This window comes from Lepidochelys kempii, chromosome 3 (assembly GCF_965140265.1).
Source record: "Lepidochelys kempii isolate rLepKem1 chromosome 3, rLepKem1.hap2, whole genome shotgun sequence".
NCBI lineage: Eukaryota > Metazoa > Chordata > Testudines > Cheloniidae > Lepidochelys > Lepidochelys kempii.
This window is the reverse complement of record NC_133258.1, coordinates 51,792,570-51,801,531: the sequence shown is the minus strand read 5'-3', so window position 1 is coordinate 51,801,531 and position 8,962 is coordinate 51,792,570. Positions and strand designations below refer to the sequence as shown.

Here is an 8,962-nt window from a genome sequence, read left to right as displayed (position 1 = left end):
TTGATGAGTGTGGTTCCAATCCATGTAAACACGGAGGAACATGCATTGATTCCATAGGCCATTTTAAGTGTACCTGCCTCATGGGTAAGTCATTCCAGATAAATTGTACTTCTTTAGTAACACCAATATTAAATGAGAAAATTTAATTTAATTTAATTCACCTATTTAAATTCTCTTTCAATCATTTCCTTATATAGAAGTGGCCACACAGCTTGACTTAATACATCGTTATACAATGCATAATTTTTTGCAGACTCTCCTTTCATGCTTTGTTTGAAGTGTCCTTTTCGAAACATAAAATGGTCCAATTACTCCTAGAGTTATGTTAACTACTAGCGTCATGGCTAGCCCCAATGTCAATGTATGTGAATAAACTGTGATTAAAAATTTTCTCTTTGTATGGTATAGGATTTGAAGGTGAAAAATGTGAACTGGATATCGATGCCTGCTTATTCTACAATATAAGCTGCACCTCAGAGGAACTGTGTGTGGACAGACCTCATGGACTTAATTATACATGTTTGTTACCATGTATTGAAAATATAGAGGTAAGATAAAGTAATATGTTCACCCCAATACTTTATGAAAATAAAATATTATAAAACCACAATCAAGTAATGGTAGTTGAAAATATTATAAATTTATAAAAAAAAAAAACATAGAAATTCTCATTGTAAGTACTAAGAACCTGCATGTATAGGATTGAATTAAATTTGGTTCACATTCAGAGTATCTCAAAATATTTTATGAAGTAATGAGTTATATAATAGTAATGCAATGACTGTTCAGGCAAATATATTATCCATTATGAACCCAGAAATCACTCCCAAACACTTAAGGTATTAGAATCCATTGTTGTTATGTGAGGAAATGCTTCCCAGGGGAAGAGAGTAATCCCCAATTCATATTCAAAAAGTACAATGGAATCCTATGCATCTGTTTGGACAATGAATGTGTGGAAGAAGCCTCAGTTCAGCATGGTAGCCAAATGATCATACTACCGTTGCCCCCGCACTCCAGTGCTAGTATTAGCCGTCAGACTGATTCCACGTGTAGAAATTGTATTCAGGATCATTTGGTCCAGAGGCTAGAGTGCTACACATTGAGTTAGACAATATAAAGAAACCATGACCATGTACATGGTATGTACAGGTATGTACATGGTATGTACAAGACCATGTAAATACCTGCAAGATATACTGATCTGACTTTAAAGGCTCAGCAGTCAATTGAATTGGTGTAAATTATGACAGAATTTCTTCTCTTTTTTTTTTTTTTCCTTTCTGTACTACAGGACAACTGTATATTTACTTGGCTATTTTCAATACCATTACAAACTCTGTTGTAAAAATGACTCAACCCATTTCTAAAGAAAGATGTGATGAGATCTTGAAACTGTTTACTCATATGAGTAGTCCATTCAATAGAACTATTTGTGTGACTAAAATTTATTCACATAACAAAGAGCTGCAGTCCTGGGCCCTTATTTTCAATTTTTAGGATATTTTATTGGAGGAAATAAAATTCTATTGTATTTTTCATAATGATATTTATTTGAAAAACAATGTTTGTGTCCTAGTCATTTCAAACAGCTGCCCAGACATGATAACCTGTGCTTAAAAAGATTTGATGTAGTCAATTATTTTACTGAAATATACTTACCACAAAAATATACTGTACAAAGCAGGCAATGCATTTACAAAGAAGCAATCAACATTTATTTTACCTTGAAGTCCATGGGTACCACATTCACCAATGAATATGAAATATAACACAGAAATACTTACTGCCTTAAAGGTTTAAATTTAAATTGTTCAGCATCTGGTAAATTTTAATATTTTTATGATTTAAAGTGCTATACTGAGTGCAAATTTACTGTACCTTGCATAACACTATAATGATGCAATAATCATTATGACTAGTTAGGATGGGAAGTGATGATGTGCCAAGGATGCTGATGGGAGCTACTAAAACATTTTATTGTAATATTTCCTTAAAAGCCTTAAGACATATCTAATTTATTCATACAAACATTACAGAGACAGTCATAAATTTATGTGGACTGTATATATATATTGTATGAGGCATTTAATTTGGTCATAATGTAATAAACTACTGTTTTCTCTAAGGTGAAAGAAAACAGAAATAAAAAGAAAGTATGAGATACATTTCCTTTTTGCTCAACTCCTTAGTGCAGAGATCGGTAAATTAATATCATTTGCTTCATGAAAATGACTTAAAAAACTCTGAACGGTCTTTGGTGTAGTGTTAGTAATATTGTAAGTGATGCTACAGTTTCCATTAAGGAATTAAATTAAATAATTTCTTAAACATTTAAAGCCATTATTTCTTTTTGTAGGTATGAATGAAATTATATATATATATATATATATATATATATATATATATATATATATAGTGGCAAATTGCCGGCACTACTATGATTGGTCTTGCGCTTTCTCTTCTGGGGGGGCGGGGGGGTTTCAGGGCACCATTTCTTGCCCCTGAACTGGGGTATTAACTGCCCCACTAGTGTCCTAGAGGAGGGGAGTGGAAAGGGAGGGACCTGGGCCCGCCCTCTACTCCGGGTCCCAGCCCAGGGGCCCTAGGGATAACGGTAAACCAACTAGCTTATGCTCAAATAAATTTTAAGGTGCCACACATCCTCCTTTTCTTTTTGCGGATACAGACTAACACGGCTGCTACTCTGAAACCTGTCATTTTTGAGTTATAAGTGGGGAAAAAGAATGGTTTTCAAAAACTAAAACCCACCCATTTTTCAAAAAATGGCTTTTCTGATTTATCTCAGACTTGTCCCCCATACAAATAATTCTTCTGTGGGCAGAATGTTTATTACTGGTGATGTATGAGCCAGAAATAACATGGCTTGGCTTTTAGATTCCTGGTTGGCTTTGCAGGTCTGACATTTAGAAAAAAGCTATACTTGCAATGTAAGCAAAACAAATTTGATCTGGTTTCAATGAGACACGGTCAATGGGTGTAGATTTTTTTGTTTCAATTTAGGAGCCACTTTTCAAAGTAGAACTACATTTTTTTGTTTAAAGTATGAACTAATTATAAACCCTAAAGTCTAAATATGTTCAAACATGGTATTCACCTTCTGTAGTACACTGGGCTGCTACAAGGACTGTTGTGGTTATAAAAGATTAACAATTTATACTTTCAAATTGTGTGGGATTTTAGCTTGGGCCATTCTACCCCAGAGAAGGTTGGTATTTTAGTGCTATTATACAATACTCGTACAGACATGGAACCTTAACATTCTACCTGCCCTGACTATCATTTATGGGGATTACGTAATCCACCTTTGCGGGGACAGATATCCTCTGAATAACAGGTGGAATTTTAAAACTTCAGGACTGTAGTTTGAGACACACTTTAGGATGAAGTATCAGGGGGTAGCTGTGTTAGTCTGTATCCACAAAAACAACAAGGATTCCGGTGGCACCTTAAAGACTAACAGTTTTATTTGGGCATGAGCTTTCATTGGTAAAAAAACACTTCTTCAGATGCATGAAGTGAAAATTACAGATGCAGGCATTATATACTGACACATGAAGAGAAGTTACCTCTCAAGTGGAGAAACAGTGTTGACAGGGCCAAATCAATCATGGTGAATGTAGTCCACTCCCAGTAATTGATGAGGAGGTGTCAATTCCAGGAGAGGCAAAGCTGCTTTTGTAATGAGTCAGCCACTCCCAGTCCCTATTCAAACCCAAAGGGTGTTAAATTTGCAAATGAATTTTACTTCTGCAGTTCTGCAAATTTAGGATGAAAATCTCTGAATAAAGGTAGTAGCTCAGTCAGTTTTCATTGTAGGCATAAGTTTTAGACACCGCCAGCAACCACTATAACTTTCTGGAAAAAAGGTATTTTCTGTATATTTCTATACATTGTCATGACATACTGAGTTTATAATCCAAGACCATTTCTCAATTTGAGGATGGATATTTATTTCATTGTCTGGGATCAGAGGTAAAAGACAGCAAAAAGGTAAACATTTGTTTCATTTCTTGAAGAAAAAAACAAACAGAATCCTGCTTTCTACCCATTATGTCTCCCATGAGTCCTGAAGAGAATATCGTCACTTGCCAACTAGGGCAAATTAACGGATCATTTTCACTTTATGGCATTTTTTGGTTGCCCTGCCTACAACTATGAGATTGGCTTTGCAGTGATAATGCATGAGATAATCTGCAATAATATGATTAGGGTTTACTATAAAAAGGGACAATATTGTTTATTAAAATTGTAACAGGAAGCCAGGCAAAGTGGACTGGGAAATTTCCTGGCAGAAACTGGACAGTGAAGCAGAGACAGAGAGAGAGAGTTGTGTAGGGAATCACACTGTTTCTTTATTGTAAGAAATGTTCTTGTTCAGTTTTAGAGAAAAGTAACTGCCTGTATTTCTTTATCATTATCACATAACAAGGCATTTAAAAAAAACCTTTATTTTTGATATACAAGCCTTGGGAAGTTTCTGGTATTGGGGGAATGAGGAAAGGTGGCTCATCAAATGATCTCACTCTTATCAAGGGCAGATTTTGATACCCTTACTTATACTTAATAGTATTTTACTCCACAAGTAGTCTAATGGGTACTACTGAGTGTAAGAATATCAGAATTTAGTTTTAATTTGCAAAATGAAAGGGTTAGAAAACCATTTGTATAGAGGTCTTTTTGTGATTTGAATAGTATCTTAACAATTTGAATAGTATCTTAACAATTCCTTCTAAAATTATTTCTGTTTCTATCCAAACTGGAGTATAATAATCTAAGGCAGTGGTGGGCAACCTGTGGCCAATGGGCTGCTACTTCCCGCAGCTCCCATTGGCCGGGAACGGCAAACCACGGCCACTGGGAGCTGTGGGTAGCCGTGCCTAGCCGTGCCTGGGGACGGTCAATGCAAACACTGTCTTGCGGCCTGCCAGCAGATTACCCTGATGGGCTGCGTGCAGGCCGCAGGTTGCCCACTGCTGATATAAGGACTTGTCTGCACTGCCCTGCAGTGCAGGCTACAGGAGTATGGATTGCATAGTGCACCAAAATGTTTCACTGAACTATTCTGTGTGGGTGCTGATGGTGTGAACTAAAAGGTAGCTTGCTTCCATTAACATAGTCCTTTTTCAAACAGGACTATGTTAACGTGTAGTCCTGTTTGAAAGAGGACTGTGTTTATGCGAACTATGCACTTTTTATTTCATACCAGCAATTAGAATGCAACATTTATGTGCACTCTGCAATTCATACCCCTTTACTCAGTTTCAGTTGTGATCTCAGTCCTGATTTAAATCTAACTGAAGAACAACTTTCCTAACAACCCCTCCCCCACCCTTCAATCCTCTTTTTTTAGTTCCTATGGAAAGTAAAGCCACACCCAGAGGAACAGGTGACTCAGGGAACTGGTCATGGAATCTGGAGCCTTTCACTTCTAGGTAACTGGTTGGAATCCAGCCCAGGTTGGTAGTTACCAAAAGACATTGCCATATGATAACCCTTGGGAAATAAGCCCAGTCTAGTTCCCAGTGTCACCAGGCAGCCACATCACAAAAAACACCACTGTAACTGGCATTGACTTGGACTCCCTTCTGAAACTGCCTCTGAGGGTGCAAGAGCTGACAGGGCATGAAGCCTTGACTCCCCTCTAGGGAGACCATAGACATATATTCCAATGGAACAATGAAAGTGTCAGCTGATATGGAGAGGTACGCAACTGCGGAAAACATATCCCATTCCCCCAATCGCCCAGATGGGCCTAGACTCTGGAACTCACTGCCAAAGAATGAAGAATGAGGAACATACAAAAGCCAGTAGGAGAACACTTCAATCTTCCTGGACACTCAATAACAGATTTTAAAATAGCCATTCTTCAACAAAAAAAAAAACCTTTAAAAACAGACTTCAGAGAGAAACTGCAGAGGTACAATTCATTTGCAAATTTAACACCATCAATTTGGGTTTGAATAGGGACTGGGATTGGCTGACTCACTACAAAAGCAATTTTCCCTCTCTTGATATTGACAGCTCCTCATCAATTATTGGGAGGTGGATCACATCCACCCTGACTGAATTGGCCTTCAACATTAGTTCTCCACTTGTAAGGTAACTCCCTTCTCTTCATGTGCCAATATATATTTATGCCTGTATCTGTAATTTTAAAAAAAAAAATCTGTTCGTCTTCAAGGTGCCATCGGAATTCTTGTTGAAGCCGTATCTAATCTAGAACATTGAAGCAGGTTGCTAGAATAGATTATTAGTACAAGTGGGTCAGTGTACCCTTACTAGCTTAATGGAGCCTCTCACATACAGAAAGTTACTCATGTGAGTAAGTGTTTGTAGGCTAGGGGCTTATGGATCATGTGATTGTTAAATGAACATTAAAGGGAGGTTGCCAGTTGTCAAGGTAGGCTCATTTGAACAATATACATTTAATACAGTAAAATGCAAGGTCATATATCTAGAAATAAAGAATTTAGGTCACATGTACTGGAGGGTAATTGCCCTGGAATGCAGTGAGAATAAATAGGACTTAGGGGTTATTGAAAGTACCAGCTGAACATAAGTTCCAAGGGTAATGCTGTAGCTAAGAGGACAAATGTGATCCTTGGTTGTAAGAGCAGGGGAGTATAGAGCAGGAGTAGGGAAGTGGTATTATTACCTTTAGATAAAGCCATTCATGGATACTGTATTCAGTTCTATGGCCAGTCCACGCTTCAGCAAGGATTTTGCCAGAGTGGAAACGGTTCAGGAAAGAGCTACAAGAATTATTTGAAAAGTGGGAAACCTGCTTTATAGTAAGAGACTAAAAGAGCTCAATCGATTTAGTTTATCCAAGAGAAGCGTTAAGAGATGGCTTGCTCATGGTCTGCAAGTACCTAAATGGGGAATAGATTCCTGATACTAGTCAGCTCTTCATTTGAACAGAAAAAGGCAGTACACAACCTAATAGCTAGATGAAGTTACTCAAATTCGGACTAGAAATAAGGTGCACATTTTTAATTGTGCCCCCTTAGCTACAATACCACACTGGGAGCTCAGGTTCAGTTGGAATTTGCAATGATCCTAACTCCTTTTCATTGTCAGTGGATTCCAAGATAACCACTGAACAACTCACCTAGGGACATCATGGACTCGCCATCATTTGGAGTCTTTAAATCAAAATTAGATATTTCTGAAAGGTCTGCTTTATCTCAAACAGAGTTTACAGGCTTGATGCAGGAATCACTGAGTGAAAGTGTCTGGCCTGGTATATGCAGGAGATCAGACTAGCTGATCATAATAGTACCTTTTGGCCTTAAGGTTTTGGACTCTATAATTGGTGAGGAAGCACGCTTGCACACATATATACTATACTCATAATGCTGCTGTTATCTCTGATCAAATATAGAGAAACACCAGTGGGTAGACTAGCCTCATAAAGGTATATTGGGGATATAAAGACCTCATATTTTGTTTTATTCCTAAATTCAAACGTACTCTGCTTTTCTTAACATTTTATTTATAATTTCCTGATGCATGATTCAATAATGAACTTTGAAATCAAGGAAAACATTTTATATGAGATCCAATAACAAAGGGAGTGGGAGAGAGCATTTAGAGACTTGAAAATTTAGCAAAACCTCAGGAAATACCCAGACAAAATAAAAGGGCAAGATATATACATTTATATATAAAAGGGAAAAGATATTTCCATAACTGTAAAGAGGGCTTGATTCTACCGACTTTATTCAAGCTGAGTAGTTCCATCCATCAAGAGTAGTCACATTGAGAAATGAGCCCAGCATAATTCCAGTATTTAACACTAATAGCATAGCAAAAAGATCCAATTTTAAGGTCAGTTTAAAACTTAATCAAAGACAAATTAATATAGCGAATTTCCGGCAAGAATTTTTATTGCTACAAACCTTGATAACATTTTAAATGGATTCAGACTCAATCAAACTGAGATACATAGATCATTGGCAGAGCCCAATTCACCATTTTCTTTAGATGAAAATAGACTAGCAAGAAAAGCCTTAGTTTCATATTTTTTAAAAATAGTTTTTCCTATTTTTATGAAGGCTAAGTTTGCATGGAAGCTGAAAAGAGACCTTAAAACTTAAACACTGACAAGAAAAGAGGATACATTTCCTTCCTAGAGCTCAGGTGATCTTTGATACATTGGAAAATGAATGAACCTTTTTGTTTAAAGAAAAAAAAAGAGTATTTTTTCCCCAACAAGATTTATTCATCTTTTACAATCAGCAGATTGCAAAATGTGCTAGTCCTTGCCAACCCTGTAAAATATTTACTAAGCATCAGAACAGGTTCAGAACTATATACAGGATAGATTGAAGACACTAGCAGAATTTTAAAGGTTAGTCATAGAATCATAGAATCATAGAATCATAGAATATCAGGGTTGGAAGGGACCCCTGAAGGTCATCTAGTCCAACCCCCTGCTCGAAGCAGGACCAATTCCCAGTTAAATCATCCCAGCCAGGGCTTTGTCAAGCCTGACCTTAAAAACCTCTAAGGAAGGAGATTCTACCACCTCCCTAGGTAACGCATTCCAATGTTTCACCACCCTCTTAGTGAAAAAGTTTTTCCTAATATCCAATCTAAATCTCCCGCACTGCAACTTGAGACCATTACTCCTCGTTCTGTCATCTGCTACCATTGAGAACAGTCTAGAGCCATCCTCTTTGGCATAGTCATAGAATTATATTAATTCCTCTTCCTGACAACCCTTGGAAAATCCAGAATACACAAGTCATACAAACATTTTCCTTTAAGCATCACAAACCTGCATTTTCATTAAATAATACTGTAGGTGATATATTTGTATCTGCTAAGTTTTACTTGCCACTCAAAGCAGAGTATCCAACAACTAAGCACAAGAGAAATGTAGAAAGGTGCATGCAAGAAACTATTTCTGCTCTTAAGGTTCAGTGGAGTTGCC

General features: G+C 37.1%; 1 protein-coding gene across 1 annotated transcript in view; it reads left to right on the top strand.

Annotated features, from left to right (window-relative positions):
* The first annotated feature begins 465 nt into the window (after nt 1–465).
* Nucleotides 466–8,962, top strand: part of EYS (eyes shut homolog) — a 453,978-nt gene continuing 445,481 nt past the window's right edge. The window contains exon 1 of the mRNA XM_073336354.1: nt 466–548. The gene's annotated coding sequence lies outside the window, so the exon portion shown is untranslated. The remainder of the gene's footprint in view (nt 549–8,962) is intronic.